This window comes from Diadema antillarum, unplaced genomic scaffold (genome assembly GCF_040938485.1).
Source record: "Diadema antillarum isolate AM-2024a unplaced genomic scaffold, OU_Dant_1.0 scf00000226, whole genome shotgun sequence".
NCBI lineage: Eukaryota > Metazoa > Echinodermata > Echinoidea > Diadematoida > Diadematidae > Diadema > Diadema antillarum.
The window spans coordinates 3,030,946-3,053,004 of NW_027271115.1; the positions used below are offsets into that span (position 1 = coordinate 3,030,946).

Genomic DNA, 22,059 nt, shown 5'->3' on the forward strand with positions numbered 1-22,059 from the left:
AAACACATCTAGCCTTGACGATGAATAGTTGTAGTCTCGGAAGTCTCCCAAGCTATTGTGAACATCAGAAAGAAAGGCACTGTATTCATCTAGAATACAGTCACATGATGCTTCATCCACGCGTTTTGTGTCTACAAGAACTTGGAGTGTTCTTCTAAGCTTTTGTTTATTCTGCTCATTCATATCATTCTTTGCCATTTCACGAGGATCAAGGCATGCAAGATTTCTTGTGAGCTTGTACTGCAAAGGACACTTGGTTGTCAGTTTATCTACAAGGCCTTTATCTACACTGCATTCGAAATTCAAGTACTTGCTTTTCGCTTGTTTTCTTTCCATGCAACAGATCTTTCACTGCTTTGTCTGCCCTGAAAGCAACATCCACTTTTTGGTAGGAGCAGTGATTCTTCTTGTCTTTGACATCTATGCTCATCAATTTTTGTGCTGTCGTTGCACTGCTGAGAATCTCTGGCTTGATGAACCTCTGCATTAAATTTTCATACGCTTGCAAATCCTTGGCCAGAAATACCATCATTGGTTTGTCTGTTTGATACAAAGTGAGGAAGCCCTGTATCTGCCTAGCGATAGAAATGTAGGACATAAGTTTGCAATTAATCAGTGGATCCTTGCATCCTTCTCTCACTGCTTGAAAGGATTTGTTGTCAGGTCTAGGTATTTGCTTGTTATCTGCTGCAGACACATACTTCTGGATGTTGGGCATTATCTGCAGTGCCCTCTCTTCCACCTGAACATTTTCAACCCAGCTGCAAGATGAGACGTCAAAGAGCACATTAAGAATGTGAAGGAAGAAATTCAACAAGTTTTTCTTTTTGACATGACCAATCATTATATAAACTTGTTAGAAATAAAATTGGCAACCCATTCCATGAAGGAACTATGATATTCATAAATCTATCAGGATATCATTTAGAAATGTAGCATTATTAATGCCCAGTACTTACAATATCCTGGCTATAACACTGTCTATTCAATAATTCACTGTTTTGATATCATAAACTACAAAACTAAAATGCACATATCTTGCAGTGATATAAGAACTGAGACTCTGAGTGGATGTGTTTAGTTACTATATGATTTAATATTACTTGTATTTAATATAATAATCTACCACAAATGAGAATTCTTGTAACAAAGCTCAAAGGCTCACCGTGTCTTACAGAACTTCAGCTGCAGGAGAGTGTCCTTGCTTCCTACAACTTTGAAAAGATCTTCCCGGTGTGCTGGTGAGTCCTTGAATAGGTAACAAACAACTAAGAAAACTGTCCACATTCCATCCTGAGTCTGCTGCTCCCTTCTTGAATTCACCATGGTCAATATGCAAGCCACAGCTCCCCACATTGATGAGAGTAGAGCCCACATCTCTTTCCAGCTCTGCCTGTAGGAGGCTATGAAATTTCATGGATCGCCAACTACTTTCTGAACCCACGGCTTATAGTCATCTGAATCGAGCCACCGCTCATTAAATATACACTCTCTAGGCATGATGACGATTGCGTAGATATTCTACCCTCATCATGAACGGAAATATTTCCACATCTAAGTAAGATTTAACTTTTAACAAGACTTTTGATGAAAGTATCAACGACACAATATCTCTTTCAGCTGTAATTGTTCCGATGATCCTATCGGCGCACAAATCCCACATTGCAGTACAGGGAAGGGAAACTGGAAAATTAACAAATAATGCTTACAAACCGATGGAAAATGAGTAAAAGCTCATCCACAACGCATGAATATTCAGTCAGAAATAACTGAAATGAATCAACAAATATCCGCATTCCCTTGCACAAAAGTACTTTACAGAAGATGTAAGTAATTCCCCCTGTAAGGCAATGGAAGATTCCATAGCCACCCCAAAATGCAGCTTCTGCACTTGCCCTATTAATATTATCAGTTTTTATAGGCCATGCAAGCATCACCAAAAACAAATTTATTTCTTATTATTTCATGCAAGCAATTTTTAAACATTTTGATATTCATTTTCCTGCATCACTTTCTTGGCCATAAAGATTTGTTGCCATTATCGTGATTCCCCTTGTGTTCAGTGAATTCTAAATTTTTGTTGGGCAGTTCCACAACACTAACTACGTACCTGTACCTACAAAAAGGCAGACTTGCGGAAAACAACCATGAGAGAGGCCAGTCGCACTGCAGCAAAGTAGCGCTAGCTAGCTAGAGCTCACATGCGCAGCCTAAATGCGGACTTGCGATAATTTCGCCTTTATAAATAAGCAACCACGAGGTTGCAATATCGTCCGTCGAGTAAGCTAAGCAGACACAATTTTTTGAGAGGTTCTTAAGAACACATGAGTGGCATATGATGTAAAATTATTTACATTGAAATGATTGTGTTGTCAATATTCTGTTATAAAATGCTTTAATTCAAATTTTATATCAAAATCAAAGCACTATCTCGATCCAAAAGTAATCATACATTCGTGTTATTAGATGACTGACGCTTCGATCATGCACGCAATTAATGCCAATCACATCACCAGCAGCGCTCATGTCATACATACATGTATGTGTACACAAAGGCACCACGGCACCTTACACCACTGCAAGTCGGTAGTCATACACACAAGTACACGTGCACATGCACATGAAGGACGCAATAGACACAATATCTGCGTTGAGTTTATTACGAAAACGGTCTTAATACGATAAACCACAAATTTGACAAACTATTTTTCCTTTGTTGGTAAGAGAAATCAAATACCATTTTAACAAATATCTTGAAAAAATGATTTTTCCTGACTTTCCCTGACTTTTTGCTTCTTGAAAAAGTATTTTTAAATTCCCTGACTTTCCAGAAATTCCCTGACGCGTATGAGCCCTGTGTGTTAGGGACACCTGTATGAAGCATAAGTGCCCCAAATACATGACCTTGTTACTTCAAAAACGTGTCACCCATCTGACTTGAGTCCAAAAATAACTCATGAGGTACACTATCTTGACAATGCTCTTTTGCTCCCAATCTGGCATGGTAGTATATGGTGTGGTATGGTACAGTTCGGTTGGTTTGCTTTTGGGTGCTCAAACATAGCCATCAATGTAACTGTGTCCTTCAAACAGCATTACTCAGAGTGTTTGCATTGTGCCCGTTGTGTTTTAGGTGTTCAGTGGTTCTATGTCCCTGCTAATATGAGGGGAGTCCACCAATATTGTACAAGGTGCTTCAGGTAGAATTCATGGCCATGATTATCCACTAGATGGATGGAGCAAAGGTGTATTCACGTAGATGGGGGTATTCAGTCTAGTGAGTGTGCTATGTACATTTGATGAGTAAATTGTGGGTTCAAGCCTTAATTGCCAAGGCACATGTGTTCCCGAGCAACGCACTCTGTCTGCTGTGCTCTTTTTAACCAGGGTGCTTAAATGGGTAGGACCTATCTGGTAGGAAGCCGAGCATCAGAGTGGTCTATTTATCATGGGCCCACTCTGAAGGAGCAGATTAGCTGGTGATTGGCCATAAGAAGAAAAATGAGGGAGCACAGTAGACACACGTATGAGTCCATTGACTAGAATGACATATGGGAAGGAGTTCGATGAAACTGGCAACAAAAACAGCCACAACGATAATCATGTTATTGTTATGGCAGCCCTGCTGAATTGTCAGTACTCTACCAATAAAGGCCTTGAGTAGGGGAATGCAGTCTCCTAAATTTTCGCCGAGTTCATGAATTCAATTCGAAAGTGATGTTACTTCATGTGTTTACTCAATATGAATTGAGTGTGTACAAGTATTTCCTCTTTATGTCTGTATGTGTTGTTACAGGGTTTAAGTGTAGATCTCAAGGATAAACTATACCAAAAGAAATGGAGGTAAAGATGTACAAAAAAAATGTATGCACCAAAACTCTAAATAATCTACCAGCATTACATGTGAATGAAACATTGTGTTAGCTACTACAAACAGCTCCAGACATCCAAAAGCGAAAAATGTTGTGTCTTAGTTTGTAGCAGGCTAAAACGATATAAAGTTAAAAAACTTGTGAAGAATCTATGATCTCCTGTGGAAAAATTCACATTTTCTGGATCATTCCTGTTCAAATTGTGATAAAAAGTGTGCAATGTTGTACAGTTAACTTCACTGAGAAACCCCTGTATTGAGACTTGCCTCAGGATTTGCAGACCATATTGGACAGTTATAATAAGTGTTGTAAAAGCATTAACAGTTGCTATAAACTATATCAGTGATGCATGTATTGGATCATAAATTTTGTTGTTTCAGTATTGATTGTAACTGTACAATAGAAAGTTCTAACTTTTGAGTGGTAAATTGTTTGCCTGTGAAGACTTACTGTCTCATCATTTGTCTTCATGGTGAGAAATTAACGTCTTCCATTTCACATCAATCATTTCTTATTAGCCCTGTTCAGACTGCAAGAAATTACGCTTTGATTACTTTCCGATAACTTCCTGTAATTTTGAGCACACAATCATGCTACTGACAGAACTGTGTAGTGGGAGTGACGTAAAACTACCTGTAGATTCGGTCTGTAACAGTTCAACACAGATGCTCCAAACAGATAAAACTGTGCACCCTCCGTGAATATAAAAAATGAGATGCACAACAGTGAGCAAAATAATGTGCATTATGCATAATATACAACGTGAAGTGAATCTAATCAAGCAACAAACTTCCTGTTTCAGCCGTGGTCACACCACACAAAATTAGGCATAGTTTTGTGGGAAGAGAAGCTTTACAAGTGCAAGCAGGAAGTTTAAAAGGAATTTTTTGCTGGTAAGTTTTTGAGCAGTTTGTGATCAGACTGTTCAAACTACCTGAAGCAAAATATCAGGAAATAAAACTATGTGTAGTTTTGTGCAATCTGACTGGGTCTATAGTTCATAATGTATGTGGAATGAATTTTCAGTTAGTGAAAATCAGATCTACTAAATAATCATACTTACCTATACAATATCGCTATTCCTTCCCTACCTGCTTTAAAACTGGCAAAGGTTTGCTCTTGTAGAGAGAAACAAGAAAAAAAAAAGGGTCTGTGATAGCAAACTAACCTCACAGAGTTTCCTTTACTGCATAATGGGAAACCCCGTACTCCTTACCATAAAAGGCCACGCTAACCTCGTATCCTCCTCTTTCCATCGGCGCCCATACTTTGAGACCATCGAGAGGAGGAGGGTGGGTTTGGTATAGGTATGTATGGCTACTTAGTAGATCTGATTTTCACTAACTGAAAATTCATATCTACGGCAGAATACGCCATACTCACCTATACATATCGCTATACCAGAGTACCACATATTCTTTTTGGCGGTGGGAAGAAACGGGTGTAGGTTAGCGTGAAATAGTGTCACATGCATGAGATATGGTATCCTTTGAAGACATGAACATGTGAAAAAAGTCAGTATGAAATGGTGAGAAAGACAAAGGGTGTAAGATACACTTACCCCCTTTTAGTGGTGAGATCCCTCGAGAGCTGCCCTCGCGAAGCTGGTTTCTGCTTGGATGACATCGGACAAATAGCAGGCAGTAAAGGTATTCTCATTAGCCCCGTATGCCGCTTTCATGATGTTTTCCATAGAAGTCCCGTTAAAAAGTGCCAGAAAGCCGCTAGTCCCTGTGTGCCATGTGCTTGGATATTGTTAGCAAATAGGGCTTCTTGACCACCTGCTTTTATCGCGGTTACTATCCAGCGAGAGATGGAATCACGCGACACTGCACCATGTGGGGCCTGAAAGCTCACAAAAAGTTGTTTTGGAGATCGAAGGTCCTGAGTCCTGTGAACATACCACTTGAGGGCCCAGACAGGGCACCACAGTCTATCTTCTGGTACTGAAAAGAGAGAGGATATAGAAGGGAGAACAATTTTTAACGATGGTGAAGCTTCATGTTGGTTTTTCGCCAGAAATCGTGCATGTGGTAGAAGTCTCACTTTATTTTTCTCCCAGTGTATGTGTTCAGTCTCTGAAGAAAGGGCATGAATTGAGCTTTGACATCCTTAGGCTGCCGCTACTAAAAAAGACGGTTTTGATAGTTAAATCTTTCAGAGTTGCTTCCTGCATAGGTTCATATGGGGAGCGAGCCAGGGCCTGAAGGACCTTGGGGAGACTCCAGGCTGGTGATAACATTTTCCTGTCGGGTCTATTTTCATCAGTCTCAATAACATAACCGAGGTGGACACGGATTCACCATTCGGAAAACCTTTGTGCATGACTCCTATGGCAGATCTGTAACCTTTGATGGTGGAAAATGACAATTTCTTATCATGAAGGTAAATGAGGAAGTCGGCTATCTCACCTACAGATGCTTTGCTTCGATCAATCTCCTTCTCTCTGCACCATCTAGTGTAGTGTAGCAGTCGTGAGTCGTAAGTTGCTCTTGTTGACACTCTGAGACACTGTGCTGTAAAATTGGCAGCTCTCAATGAAATTCCTGCCTCAATTGCTGAATTCCTGTTATTGGCCACAGTGTTAGTCTCAGATTGGATGGATTTGGGTACCCGTAATACTGTGTTGTTCCTGGTTGGCTAAAGATGTCCTCCCTGACTGGGAGGATTATCGGTGTGTCTCTCAGAGGCTCACGAGGGTTGGAAACCATGGTCGTCTGGGCCACCATGGGGTGATCAGCAGCACATTCGCTTGATCCTTCTGGACCTTGTTTAGTACTCTGGTGATCAGTGCAAAAGGGGGAAATGCGTAGGCCAGCACATTGCTCCATGGGATAGAGAAAGTGTCTGTTGCCAGAGCCATGGAATCCTCCTGTTTCGTGCAGTATGTTCTCAGTTGTTTGTTCAGGGCTGAGGCAAATAGGTCGATGGATGGTTTACCGCACTGGTTGAACGTTTGTTTCACTACACTGGGTTGAAGCATCCACTCTGTTGGAAGCTAGCTTCCCCTCGAGATAAGATTGGCAATGTAGTTGGCCCAGATTAGAATTTCCAGTGTTAGGGTGCAAAGTGTGCATGATCGTGTTCCCCCATCAGTTGAGATAGGTCACTACTCGTCGGGTGCCTGTGCATTGGCCGTTAATGCAATACAAATTGTATTGCGTTAACGGCCAATGCACAGGCACCCGAAGTACTGTTCTGTTGTCCGATTTTATGAGGACTGATTTCCCTTCTAACCCCTAAAATTGTTGGAGTGCACGTTTGACCACAAGCATTTCCAGTCTGTTGATATGCCATTCCTTTTCCTGCGGGTCCCACTGGCTCCCTGCTTGGCTCAAATCCAAAACAGCTCCCCAGCCCTGTTTGGAAGCATCTGTCAGAATAGTCCTCGTTGGGTGGGGGTCCCGGAAGAGTTTTCCTGTCTCTAGGGAGTGCGGTTGAATCCACCACTTGATCGCCTCCCGAGTCTTGGAAGTCATCGGAAGTCGTAGACCTGGCCGAATCCGAGACGGCTTTGGTGTCAGCCATAGAGCTTCTCTCTGATGCAGAAGCTGAGGTGAAATATTTCCGTCACTTGTAGGCTCTATCTGGTGAAGCATGGATGTGGTGGATGTTTAATCATGATGTTTTCTTTTCCAACAACCAGAAGCCGCGGTAGGGCGATGATAGCCCAAGTCCGAGTCCGATTCAGAATCCAATTGGACAGAGGCGGCGTAACGTGAGAGGCCCGATGATCGTGGAAGGCTTGGGCACGATCCATGGTTACGGTTTCATGCTCCTTCCTGTTCCCGTGGGCGTGAACGTCTGGCCGATCTGCCCGCGGAATCTAGTGGTGCGAGGGTGGACCTTCCCTCGGGTCCGTCGGGGCAGGTAGCTTTCGCAGGTGAGCTGGAGTAGTGGGGAATAGACGTGTCCAAACTTCCCCCAAAAGGCGGATTATTTTCTTGGAGAGCCATCTGGATGGCTTGAATAAACCAAGCCGCCGCCGCTGATGGTTCCGCAATAGTGACAGGCGGAACCGAGTTCGAGCTACGGGGTGCTACAGGGTGGATTTTCGTGTCGATTGCGTAGCATTTTCTATGTGACTTGCGTGACTCGAGTCATCCATGTTGGATTCTGATAAAGACATTGCACCCTCTACGTTCATGTCGAGCGAGTCTGTAATGTTCTGTACGGCGTGCACGGTCTGTGTATCTGTATTTTGGCCGTTTGACTTCTCGGACTGATCTATCGTTTTTTGTTGCCCTTGTTTTGTTCGTTTTTCGCCCGAACATTGGTCAGCTTTTTGGGAGGTAGGCTTAGATTCCTGGGTTTGTGAGCATACTTATCCTTCTCATTTTTCCCCCGTACTCTGTTCAGCTTAATGGGAGGTATGGATTTCTGTTCATTCGTGTTTTTCTCGTTTCTCCCCCGATCTGATGTCGGCTTATTGGGAGGTTTATCCTGCCCGGATTCAGCACAGCCCCTTTTCTCTGGGTTCCGTGCGCTTCTGTGAGCAGGAATTTCAGTCGGATCGACAGTGGCGGAAGAGCCCACCTTGTGATGGCCACTCCCCGCCATGTCGTTGTTCCCCGATTTTCCTTTAGTCTCCGACATCGTCTCTATCATACACTCTGTATTTCCATCTCGGTTGAGAAAGTAGTACTTGCGAGATACATAGTCAGAGGGGGTAGTAGGGCATGTTAGATAGCCAGTAGAATGGATACAGGTGACTGCCTTGCAGGAGCCGGCAAAGGAAAGGGGAGGACACGAGGTTAGTGTGGCCTTTTATCGTAAGGAGTACGGCATAAGGGGTTTCCCGTTATGCAGTAAAGGGAACTCTTTTTTCTTGTTTCTCTCTACTGAACTAGAGAGAACCTTTGCCGGTTTTAGAGCAGGTAGGGAAGGAATAGCGATATGGTATAGGCAAGTACGGCGTATTCTGCCGTAGATTTCCCATCAAAGTGTAAGGTATTCTTCATTTGGCCCAGGTATAATGTGTACAAGTATGTGGACAATTACAATAGTATTTCAGGGCAAAGCCTAACACTATGAATGGACAATGTAGGTTTGATGATTGAACCGTTTTGTATGGTGACTGAGCAAAGATTATGGGTATGTAGTATGTGTTTTAATTATTAAAAGTCTGCAAACCCCATGTACATTCCAGTACATGCATAAATATATCTTTGTTTTATATGTGCAATGTACATGCCTGCACTAGGCAGTGTACTCGAAAGTACATTGTTTTAATAAACTCTCTTTTTTAACATGTATCACATGATTTTCTGTATTTGTCTCACGTCTTGTCTCTTTTCAGTTTTAGTACATGTACAGAATGACCCAATGGTATTACAACTTGGTTATTCTATACATGTACTAAAAGTATTTACAATAATTTTTTTCTTTTAATCACCTACACCAGCAGGCATGAAGATAAGTCAGCAAAAATTCTCAAGTAAGAATAGATATGTCAGAAATCTTTTGGTGCTTGGCTTTTGTGTGTGTGTGTGTGTGTGTGTGTGTGTATGTGTGTGTGTGTGTGTGTTGATTTTAATACCTTTTCAAAGAGCATTTGGCTCTAGAAATGCCAACTCTTATTTATCAAGGGGAGTTTACCTATCCACTACATGTACAAGTATCGGTTATCAAGTAATGATATCTTCTTGCCATCTCAGACAACTGAAGTAGGAGACAGTATACAACAAGAGGAAATATTGATATATTAACATGTATTTTTTTTTTTAATTCTCCTCTGCATCATACAGAGTAAACTGATCCATCATGCCAGTCATGAGGTACAATTCCAAACTTGAAATTTACTCACATGGACAAAGAATATATCAGACATTTCATAAATTTGTGTAACACCAGATTTTGTCAATGAGCAACAATTGTTCTACAAAAATACAGTGCACTCCTGTTATAACGAAATGCTCAGGACCGACACTTTTCTTTCACTATAACGAAATTTCGTTGTAACCGAACAAATACATTTATATAACGAAAACAACGAAACCACGCATAGTATATCATTCCGTTTGTTGAATACTCATCATACACTACAGAGCCGTATATAATGTGAAATGGGATGGTACCTTTTTAATTTCGTTTGAATATTACATTTAAAAGAGAGCATAAAGTTGTTTGTATTGTCACACATGTAAAGAAAATGACGGTTTAGGATTCGGTTACAGTTCGCTATTCCAAAAGTTCCTTTCTTACTAAAGTTCGTTACTCCAAAGGCTCCTTATTCTGAAGTTTCGCCATTCCCAGGATTCCGAAGGTTTGCTCATTTGAAGCTTCACTCTTCCGAAGATTCGTTAAGAATTCCGAAAGGTCATAATTTAGATATATACAACTTGTAAATACACTTTTATATTGTTGGTTTTCCGAAGGTTCGTTGATCGGAAAATGAATAATAATAATAATAATAATAATAATAATAATAATAATAATAATAATAATAATAATAATAATAATTGACAGTGCTTATATAGCGCATAACACAAAGTGATAATGTCCCTATGCGCTGAAAAAAAAATGAAAAGATTATACAAAAACATACAATTCCAATTACAGTGATGGTACCGAGCTTCATGTTTGCTTACACTGTAAACAAATGCGTTTTCAAAGCAGACATGACTCTATTTATATTGGTGATTTGTCTTAATTTCTGAGGTAAATTATTCCATGAAATGAGGTACATTCCGAAAGTTTGTAAATCAAGAAATGATAAAGGATTACTTTTCCGAAGGTTTGTTGTTCCGAAGGTTTTCTAATCCGAAAATGAAAGAAGGTTCGTTATTCCGAAGGTTTGTTAATTAAAAAAAAATGAGAAGGGTTAATTATTTCGAAGGTTCAATTTTCTTAAGACGATTTTAAGGTTTGTAATTCCTAAGTTTTGTAAGTGGACTCACCTTCTTCACTTGGATTAACGAAATATGTTTTCAATGTTTCGATTAATGAATGTTTGGAATTCTTATCATTTTCGGACTAATAAACCGTCGTAATGAGAACTATATTTCTTTGTCGGATTAACGAACCTTATTAATAACGAAGCTTTGGAATAAAATGTTCGTAATAACAAAGTAACCCTATTTCATTTCCGAACTAATGGACATTTAGGTGTATCAGAATCTGTGTGTTTTGTAATAAAGAACCTTCGGAACAATAAAACGAACCTCATCTAAATTCAGATTATTGCATTACAATAATGAAAGTTCCCCTCGGAAACTGTGCGTGACACACAGAGTGAACACACAGTGATGTGAAGCGTTCGCCCATGCAGAGACGCTATAAATGCTTGTTCTACTACGTATTTTTGGAAGTGATCCGCATTTCGTTACAATAGAGCAGGTTGTTATAACAAAAATGTCGCTATAACCATGTTCGTTATAAAGCGAATTTTGTACCATAGACTTTAATGGCGATAATTTTGGGACTAGAAGTTTTACTTCGTTATCACGAAATTTTGTTATAACCGTGTTCATTGTAACGAGAGTGCACTGTACACCAAGAAGATGCCATTCCTGTGCTAGGAGTAACATCAAAGATTTTACATCTTAGATCTTAAAACTCCACTAGGATAAACCTTGGTGTAGGTTCTTTTGGTGTTGTTGTAAATCACACCCAGAGACCCACAAATAATTCACTTCAGCAGAAGCAATAATGGAAACTGTCAGAATTTATACGCCAGAACGTATAAAGCAACAGAAGAAATGAGCAGTTGGTGGCAGGCAACCCTGCACAGCATAACTTATGATAACATATGCATGATAGAATGAAGTTATATTATCCATTGCATAAAGAAAAAGTTCAAAAAAAAAAAAAAAAAAAAAAAAAACGCATTGCACCTTTCTTGAAGTCTATGCTTGGCCCAAGTTTCCATCTTCATTATCTACTCATGATTCATGTTAGATGTACGATAGGTAGTCAAATTGCCAAGCATACAAATTGCCAACCATATGTGTACTAATCAAACCATGTTCTCTTTCTCATGAATTACAAACTGATTTACACAAACGCACACTAATATGATGTTGGCAGAAGTACAAGAAAATGATAAAGACAGGACAAAGAGGTTGTAAAAGAATGACCCTCAAAATTTGCTTTATTATAAAGATGGAAGTTGTACTGAGCAGCAGCTAATAAATAAACAATTGAATTGAATTGAATTGAAAAGATAAAACAAAAAGCATTATGAAAGGCTGACAAGTTTAAACTAGATATTTATTGCTAAATACAAGTAGATAAGGCACAGTTTTAAAGCTGCACACATCCATGATCAAATGACTTGGATGCTCATTCATTTTTTTTTTTCAAATGAGACATTGAATGTGGGATGTGATGACAACTTGTCTTTCAACTGCAGAATCAGTTTCCTATCACACACCAGAAAATCCTAGAGTGAGTCCACGAGATGAAGAAACAGGCTTCAGAAGACATCTAATATGCATTTACTGGTAATGGGGTATTCATAAATGTTGTTAGATCTTACCACACTATAAAAGGTTATCACTGTGACATTGTATCTCTTACCTCTCCACCAATTTATCAGGAAAAAAAAATGCATGCTGTGGCAACAAATTCAAATGCAACAATCTATAATGATTATCATTAGGAATTAACTGAAGTTCACAACATTTTAATAGACACTTGATCACAATCAACTTCACACAGAGATCACAGTCAATGGTTGATAGTACATCCATAAAGCATGAAATGTACTTGGGGACAGAAAATAAGTGTACAAAGAATAGCTTGTGTATTCAGAGCATAACTACTCAATTCTTGGCACTGTCTATGGCAAACCAAATATCCCATAAATCAAAAAACTTGGTTTTACAACTGGAAAAACGTCACATTTATGGAACTTTAGCTTGCCTGTGGAAAGCCAAATGTCCCATAAACAAATTTAAAAAAAAACAAACAAACTTGGTTTATTGACCTATAAACTGATTAGTAAGTTTATCACATTTATGGGACTTTAGCTTGCCTGTGGAAAGCCAAATGTCTCATAAATTAAGAAAAAAAAAACCCTTGGTTTTAATGACCTATTTATTTTGTGGTTAATTGTCTGTTTGTGTTGTTAAGCCAATTTAATCCATTGATAAACCAAGTTCTTTGATTTTATACGTAGGACACCTGGCTTGCCATAACTGTCAATCAAAATAGACGAGAATATCATAATGACGCAAAAAAAGAAGAAAATCTGTCTAATTACCAATCTGTATATAAGGCAAAAATGTAAGAGAATTGCACTACCTCCATCATTAGACAGTGATCATTGTATAAGAAAAAAAAAGATAAATGTGTTCTAAATCACAATCATCAAATCATACTTTATGGCATAATGACATCAGGATTTTACTTCACAATGAGAGCCAATAAGATGGAGCAAAGCACCAAGTTTTCAATTCTGTTAGCAGTGTCATTTTGAACAAGATGTGAAAACAAATGCATGTACCAACTGTGAAATCTAGTGAAAAATCTTCAATCTAGATAAATTTCTTTTCAAAAGGAAAGGCCGCCAGGGGGATCTTGGATTATTTATAGGATATTTCAGATCTCCCAACATTCCTAACTGAAAAAGAGGCTATTTGGCTGGAAATGCAGGACCAAAGAAAAGCCACAGCCGATGCGATGACAACACACCACACCCCACCTCATAATCATATTCTCGACTGAGAATTGCATGATAAAATCACCAAGAAAAATAGGAAAGTCCTGCTGAAAAATGAGCTGGAAATGGTCAAAACGTAAATTCTTTCCTTCAAAATTCAGAATGGTTGGGAGGTCTGGATACTAGTAATTTCATTAACTCTTTTGAACAATGTCGTATGATGTCTGTGGAAGAAAACAGTGGCTCTGGAGCATTCACTGCAGCATACTCATCTGCAAGTGTGTATTTAAGACACTTCTTTTTGGCAATTTTGTCCGCTCTTCTTTTCTACTGAGTTTTAACTTTTAAAATTTGGCATGACTTAATAACTGATTAGTTTATTTTTTTAAGTATAGATGCCTATACATCCATATGCATGAAAAATGAACTTATTTTCATTCGCAATAATGCTTTTTAGATCCATCAATTGTTCATCAGTGTAAAGAATAATTGACGGCAGGCTATTTTTGGTTTGTATGATTTCTTGCATTATATCACTTTGGTGAAATTGATTTATCACGGTTTGGAAGTCATCGGCTAAATTTTTTCTTTTTGATCCATCTTTAATGGAGGCATTCCTATATTTAAAATTTCGAACCTGTTTCAGATCTCGTTGGGGCTTCTTCTCATCTGTTAAGACCATGTCTGAATAGTTCTTTCTTAGGGCAGATTCAGACACCTTTTCTTTTCATATATCTCTTGTTTCGAGATCTGATCACGTTCAATTTGCAATTTCCATGGATGCTATTGTCACATTGCCAGATCAACAATAATTGCTGTGTTCAGCTTAATACTCATCACCCTCTTCCGAAGTACTCAACAATTGCAATGTTCGCTGGTGAAGTTTCAGTGAAACTTTCAATATTTCATTTTCGTGACCAGTCTTGCTACGACTGGTCACGAAAAGGATTGTTTTATGGTCATGCTGACAGCACAGAAGATGAAGAGAGATTGCCACTCTGCGTTGTCTTCAAAAGAAAGACATTGCCCAAGGAGAAGTTCCTGGTCAGTGTCATCGTCAGAGCGCAACACAAAGGCTGGATGGACGAGGGTCTCGTCAATGATTGGCTCTGGTGTGTGTGGGGTAGACATGACGCAGGGTTTAACAGACCGTGCAGTCTTTTGGTGCTCGATGCATTCCGCTGCCACAAGACGGACGGGGTGAAAGCAACAATGCGTCAGATGAATGTTGATCTGGCAATCATTCCTGGGGGAACGATGTCCCTTCTCCAGCCACTCGATGTTTGCATTTAAAACAAACCCTTCAAGGATGGGCTCCCGTTGTCGTTGGACTGATTGGATGATCACCGGGGGACTTTTCAAATTTTCACCAGCGATCAGATCTCGAAACAAGAGATATGATAAGAGAAAAAGTGTCTGAATCTGCTGCGGCAAGAAAGCTATATTCAGACATGGTCTTAACAGATGAGCAAAAGGCCCCAAGAGATCTGAAACAGGTTCAAAATTTTAAATAAAAAATTTAGCCGATGACTTCCAAACCGTGATAAATCAATTTCACCAAACTGATATAATGCGAGAAATCATACAAACCAAAAATAGCCTGCCATTAATCATTCTTTACACTGATAAGCAATTGATGGATCTAAAAAGCATTACTGCGAATGAAAATAAGTTCATATACTTCTATACTTTGAATGAACTAATCAGTTACTAAGTCATGCAAAATTTCAAAAGTTAAAACTCAGTAGAAGAGAAGAGAGGACAAAATTGCCTTTAAAAATCTGGTCATGAATTAAATTCCTCCTGCTCCAGAACAAAAGATATGTATGACTTAAAACTTTCAATATTTCCTTTGCAAAAGGGACATACAGTACTTCTCCAAATGATGACACACAATACTTCACACTCTTCCCTCACCCCTCCCCTCTCCTCACCATCCCATCCTTGTTTCTTTCCAGATTTTACAGCCAGAGCTAAGGATGGGAAGCCGGCCCACATCAGGCATGCCCTCCGCAGTAAGATCATAGGCCTGCTGTATCAAAACAAGGCCCAGTAACTTGATCCTGAGGAGAAAAAAGCTAAAAATAATTTCTCTCTTCTGTTTTTGTTTTTCTTTTCTTTTCTTTTGTTTTTTTCTTGGGGGGGGGGGGGGGGGTACATTTTGTCTAAAACGTATGTGCTTTCTGAATAGGTTAAACAATTTGGGCCAATATAGCCAGACGGCCGCCGTGTTCAAGCTCAAGGGTGTCCAATTACCCAAGTTGCCAAATTGGAGAGAAACCGGGAAGCAGGAAGAAGATATGACATTCGGAGGCTAATGTACGGCAATGACAAGCAGATATGCAGCAGCTCTTGCAAACACCCAAGCAGCAGAAGGCACGTCAGGGGAAGAAAGCAAAGTGGCCTGAAATGGAGGAGCAGCTCGTTGCATGGATTATAGAGAAGTGCCAAGAAGGTTGTACCATCTGTACAACTGCTCACAGATTGGAAGCCAGGGCAATCGTCAATACAAACAGCATTGCTGAATTTAAGGAGAGTCAGCACTGGGCCCATCAAATAGATTCATGAGCAGGCATAGTCTGTCTGTATGCCGCTGTACACATATTTCACATCGGTTGCCCAATGACATCCACCACAAGATAACAAGCTTCCAATGCTTCATTATCCAGGTTCATCGGCAGTACAACTACCATCTCTCCGGAATAGGCAACACCGACCAAGGCAACCTCTGCTAATATTGTTGACATTCCAGGCAACATCAACGTAGCGACTAAGGGGGCAATATCTGTCAGTATTGCGACAACTGGTCACGAAAAAGGATGAGAGTGTGAAGTATTAGTTGATTAGTCTTACTTGCTGATTTATCAATGAAATCTGCTTTGTATTCAGTGGTATTTACAATGTAGATTAGAGGCCATGCAGAACTACACGTCATTGAAAGCCCATTTAGAAACTATTATGTTTCTAAATAGATAGATAATGTTCAGCTTAAGAGCAGCAGGTTCTGTGGTGTTCAAGCCTAATGTCAAGCAATAACAAAGCAAATGCAACACAATAGACCTTTATGCATCAATTGATGTCATCATTTACCTGACAACCAATCACGACATCATGTTCGAGGACAAGCAAACACCTTGACAATGCAATCAGCATACAGAGCTTACGTAAGATACATGCACATGCCTGATGATAGTAATACTCGCCAGTGGGTACATTGCTTTCTTCAATATATTACATTATACACCTCATGTTGGTGCTTTAGTGATTCCTGGAGCATCTGCTTGGTCACTTTAAGAACAGGGGTGGAAGGGATCCCAAGCCAAAAGTGTCCCAATGCGTTGTGGAGTTGGCTTGCACAGTGAAAGCCAGATACTACAGAAGTTGGCCACATGCAAGCTGAGCACAGACCCCTATGCTTCAGAGGACAAAAGACTCAATACCACACCAGAGGACATTCCAAATGTTGAGAGATATTTGGAGTGTCTTGCACATCTTCTTGTGCTAGTAGTCACACATGCCAAATTTGGAGTTAGATAGTTGCTCAAAAAAATGAGTAGATCGATTCACAAATTTTCATGAAAATAATTGCCATGGCAATGCATTACGCAATACCAACGAAAAAGGTATCTTGCACATCTTCCTTTGATAGTGGTCACACATGCCAAATTTGGGGTTAATTGCTCAAAAAAATAAGAGAGTAATTCAATCCAAAGTTTTTATGAAAATATGCCGTTACCATGGAAACATATAATACGATACTAACAAAAAAGGTGTCTTGAACATCTACCTTTGATAGTGGTCACACATGCCAAATTTGGGGTCAATTGTTCAAAAAATGAGAGAGGAGTTCGATCAAAACAAAATTTTGCAACGGACTGACTGCCCAACCACCCGACCGCGCGCCTGACCGCCTTACTGACTGCCTGCTCGACCGACCGCCCGACTGGCCACCCGACCTCAGAGTGATTCCTATATACCGCCATATACACTATGTGTGGGTGAGGGTATAATAATGTTGAAGATATTTCCTTTCCCTTGCATACAGTACATTTCAGTGTACAAGCATGGGAAAGCGGAGACCAAACCTCACCCTCTAGCAGGTGCCCTCTTTGGCTGCATTTGTGAAGAGGCACAAGAATAGCCTGTTTGGGAAGGAGGCTATAGTGCTGACAAAGTATAAGTGAGGGTGACACTGTCTCTGTTTTTACATGAATATGTTTCAAACTAAGTTCTGTTTATGAATTTCTATGTTACACAAATAGAAATTATGTCAATGATGTGATGACTGATGAGTTTCACATCTTATGAATATATTTATAGATATATACTAAATATTTAATTTACAAAGTATATATTGAGCTTTTATAGGAAAAGTAATGCTGACTTTATTTCAATCCACACAATTTTCACATAATACAATCAGTTATATCAAATATGTTTTTATTTATGTACACTTATGGCTATCAATAACCTTTGTCAAATTATCTCTTTTTGAAAATATTGTAGATAAAGAAGAGAAAGGATAACAAGTGGCAGAAAGAAGTCAAAGAACTAGAAGCTCAGGGGATGCTGAAGGGGACGAGTGCGAAAAATCTCTGTTTAACTTGGACGGAAATGGCATCGAAAGCAAGAAAATACAGGGACTAAAAGTTTCAGACTGGTATGTTAGTGAACTAGTGGATAATAATAATACTACCTTACTATTAAATCCATGTTTATAGTCTACTACTTTTTAGCAAACAGTACTGTGGGCCCATAGATTCATGGGCAGGCATGGGGGAAACACGACGCAGGGCTCAACAGACCGTGCAGTCTTTTGGTGCTTGATGCATTCCGCTGCCACAAGACGGACGGGGTGAAAGCAACAATGCGTCAGATGAATGTTGATCTGGCAATCATTCCTGGGGGAATGATGTCCCTTCTCCAGCCACTCAATGTTTGCATTTAAAATAAACCCTTTAAGGATGGGCTCCATTGTCGTTGGACTGATTGGATGATCAGCGGGGGAGTTTTCAAATTTGCAAAAATCTGGCATCAGCCAAACATTAAATATATCAGTCCATGCTCGGTTTTCTGATGATTCTGAGGAAAGCACAAAACAATTTGCCTTCTCTGTCTCTTTATGTATAGATGGTTGAGCTGTCTCCTGGTACAGGTGTACCAGCATCAACTCACAGAGGCGACCAACAAAGCTCGCTGCACTGGGGTGGCCTAGCTGCTACCTACTGTCAAGTTTCATGACAGCAGAAGAAATGATGCAGCGGGCCAGCCTGGTGGAGTGTGATAACACAATTGTGTCAGCAATTGTTGAATGTCAAGTGGCCAATTTATTCCCATGGAGCCCCAGCCGGCAGCGATGGACGTTATGTTTGTGGGAGGACAGGATTGTCCCCTCCATCAGCACCATCCATTGAGCATGCGGCGCAAGCCCCCACGGTCAGATGGCGGCCCAGCCAAAGGCGCGTGTTAGTTAGCAGCATGGTAGCCATGCACCTTATTGGCATCATAGTGCTAAATTATTATTGTTTGCGCATAATTTATTTCATTGTTAGATTGACTCATTAAGACTCTGGACGTTCATTTCATAGCATTCCCACTTATAACAGAGTTTTGTCATACAACACAACGAGCTGACTCTTTAATAGGTAAGGGCATAAACAACTGTTTTGTGATTATAATCATTAAATACATATTTCACGAATATCTTATTTGTTTGTTTGCTTTGACAATATTTACATTTCAAATTAGTGGGATTGTATTACTACCAACATACCTCTATTTAATCGTTGGTTGGTGAAACATATTATTCATTACTGTAGTACACATTCAGAATACATGTATCTTCTTATCAATGTTAGCGATATCCAGTATGTTATATGCTCTGTACCGCGGTATCTGTTTATGATTTATGATTTAGATTTTCATTACGAAAATATCATTATGAGAGCTGGTTGTTATTCAAACACTCGAATATATTCATTTGATTTGAGGATTGTTTGGTCAATCTACATGAGTTTTATCGTAGAACTGCACTTCTTTTATTGTGTAGGTGGCGCATACCTAGGTCATAACGTATCGGTTGGCGAGGTGCCGTGAACGGTGTAATTTGCTCTTATAGGAGACGTCATCTTGTGCTGTGTTGGTTTTCACTCTTTAATTATCTTTTAATTTTGTTTTAATTTTTTTTAACGATATTTACAATTCTCACTCTGCTTTTAAATTATCTTAATAAATAAGCAATCATTTGAAATTTAAAATATTGTTTTCGAGTTCTTCCTTTCTACCTTCTCTTCAAGTGTTTTGAGCAAGGGATTGTTAAGTAGTACATTGTCATATGTACGTATTCAGTCTGTAACATGTTGAAAAGATATCATTCCTCCCTGAAAAGAGATTTATCATACAAAAGAAGAATATCATACTTTGACAGGACTGCAGGACACGAAACTTCAACAGCCAACATTGCAATTGTTGAGTATTTAGGAATTTTTCCCCGTGACAATAGCATCCATGGAAATTGCAAATTGAACAGCAATTATTACACGCGATCAGATCTCGAAACAAGAGGTATGATAGAGAAAAAGCGTCTGAATCTGCCCCAAGAAAGCTTTATTCAGACATGGTCTTAACAGATAAGAAGGCCCCACGAGATCTGAAACAGGTTCAAAATTCTAAATATAGGAATGCCTCCACCAAAGATGGATCCAAAAAAAAAAATTTAGCCGATGACTTCCAAACTGTGATAAATCAATTTCACCAAAGTGATATAATGCAAGAAATCGTACAAACCAAAAATAGCCCACTGTCAATCATTCTTTACACTGATGAACAATTGATGGATCTAAAAAGCATTATTGCGAATGACAATGAGTTCATTTTCAGAGCCAACAGCCCCACTTGTACTGCACAGTGTACCTGTGGTAAAAGGGGGGCATGCACTAACCTGAACATTGTTTCATCATCTTCAGTAAGTAGATCAACACCAAAACAACCTGCCGTATGCATTGCAACTTGCTATTTATATGAAGCTCAGAGTTTTAATATTTTTTCATTAAACCATATTTTTAAAACTAAGTATTCCATTAAATATTATTCAAATAATTTACAATGTCGTTATAGGAAATCTTTAGAGATTTTAAAATATTATTGCTTAGATTGCTCAAATTGGCACTACGGTGCAAATAAACAGACCGGAGCTCGTAATGTGATTTTCATGCGCATGGCTGTAGTGCAGTTTTGTGCGTGCACCCATTCGGTAGGTATTCGGGCGTCCATGTTGAAATTAGGGCAGACGGCTCTTGAGTGTAACTGGGTGTTCGCTGGTACGTTACGTAGTGTCGTGTTCAGCATTCGGTACGGACTAGGGGTACGGAAACGGGAGGAGCAGTGTGTCATGCTTTTCTGCTGAGCCTCAAATCGCCTGTGACAATTGAGCAGTGAGTCTAACAGTAAAAAAATATATATATGTTTAAATTCTTTAAAAAGGGGGAGTTTAGACATTTCTTTTAAATAGAAGCGTTACAAAATATAATTATCTACAGCTAGCAGCTTTGACCCCCAGAAATTCCCAAAATAAGAGTAGTCGGTCTGCTTGTATGCTCTTTCATAAAGTCGTTTTGAAGTATCTCACAAAAAGTTAAAAGGTGAATTCTCATCTCAACAAATACTATATCCTAACCTTTTCAACAATCCCTCCAGTAATCAAACAAGGCCATACACGCTGCACCTGGAGACTGCTTTATTTCTTATTTTATTTATTTATTTGTGTGTGTGTGTGTGTGTGTGTAATCAGGTCAACTCTTCTCTGTTTTTCTCACCTCCACAATCTCTCTATCTCTTTCTCCCTTGAAGTAATCTTGATCATGAAAGCATCTTCAATGTTTTAAAAAATTTGTCAAAGTATATTCCCATACCGTACATATAACGTCAACATGGGCAGATCCCGGAATTCTTTAAAGGGGAGGCGCACTTTTTTTTTCTTTATATTTCTTTTGTTTTTACAACAACAAAAAATCTAAAGAGGAGGCGCTTGTCCAGTGCGCCCCCTCTGGATCCGCCACCGGTCAATTTCTTAAAAGGAATTATTGCTTACATAATTATCATGGAGATATTACAGATTTGAAGTGTACAGGATTTCATAATATGCTCCTCAACTTTAGGCTCATAGTAAACGTATATTCGATCAAATAGATTCTCTTTAACATGTTATTTTCATATAAAGTATATTGATAAAGCGTAAACGTCTATCTATTTTAGTCAATCATAATCCTTTCTTTTTACTCATTCGGTAAACACATTACATATGTATTTCTCGTTATAACGCTTTGCGTTCAACAGAGAATAAAAAAAATCAAGCAAAAGGTGTAATGGTTGAGATTGACTATACGAAATTCTTATATAAAAGGGACACTAGTATTAACGACGGTATGTTATCATAATGCCTTGACGCAATCGTTGTATTTTTCACTATAATTCTACTATAATTATGGCACAGGAGGGCAGTGAGGAAATTCTTAAGAATGCTAAAAAAAAAATGTATTTTTATGAAACTAAATATACGGGTAATTTTGTCCACGTTTTAGCAAC

The 22,059-nt window shown here is 39.2% G+C and overlaps 1 pseudogene; it reads right to left on the reverse strand.

The window, feature by feature from the left end:
* Window positions 1–280: 280 nt before the first annotated feature.
* LOC139724680 (uncharacterized) lies at window positions 281–6,949 on the reverse strand (annotated as a pseudogene).
* Between the last annotated feature and the right edge of the window lie 15,110 nt (window positions 6,950–22,059).